Genomic DNA, 286 nt, shown 5'->3' with positions numbered 1-286 from the left:
AGAGAGAGAGAGAGAGAGAGAGAGAGAGAGAGAGAGAGAGAGAGAGAGAGAGAGAGAGAGAGAGAGATGCCTGTTAGTGGCCTCGGCATGGTAAATTTACCCCATATCTGGGACTTGTGTTATAAAATGCTATAAAAATGAATGAGATTCAACTTGTCAAGAAAGGAATATAATTGTGATTAAGTTGATTAACCTTTTAAGAATAAAGGTTTCTAATGAGAGAAGAATCACTAAGATATTGAGTTCCTGATTGAATTCTAGGTTTTGAATGGCACTGAAATAGGAT

This window comes from Gracilinanus agilis, chromosome 1 (assembly GCF_016433145.1).
Source record: "Gracilinanus agilis isolate LMUSP501 chromosome 1, AgileGrace, whole genome shotgun sequence".
Classification (NCBI taxonomy): Eukaryota; Metazoa; Chordata; class Mammalia; order Didelphimorphia; family Didelphidae; genus Gracilinanus; species Gracilinanus agilis.
The sequence above is the reverse complement of the archived record's forward strand: the minus strand, read 5'-3'. Positions refer to the sequence as shown.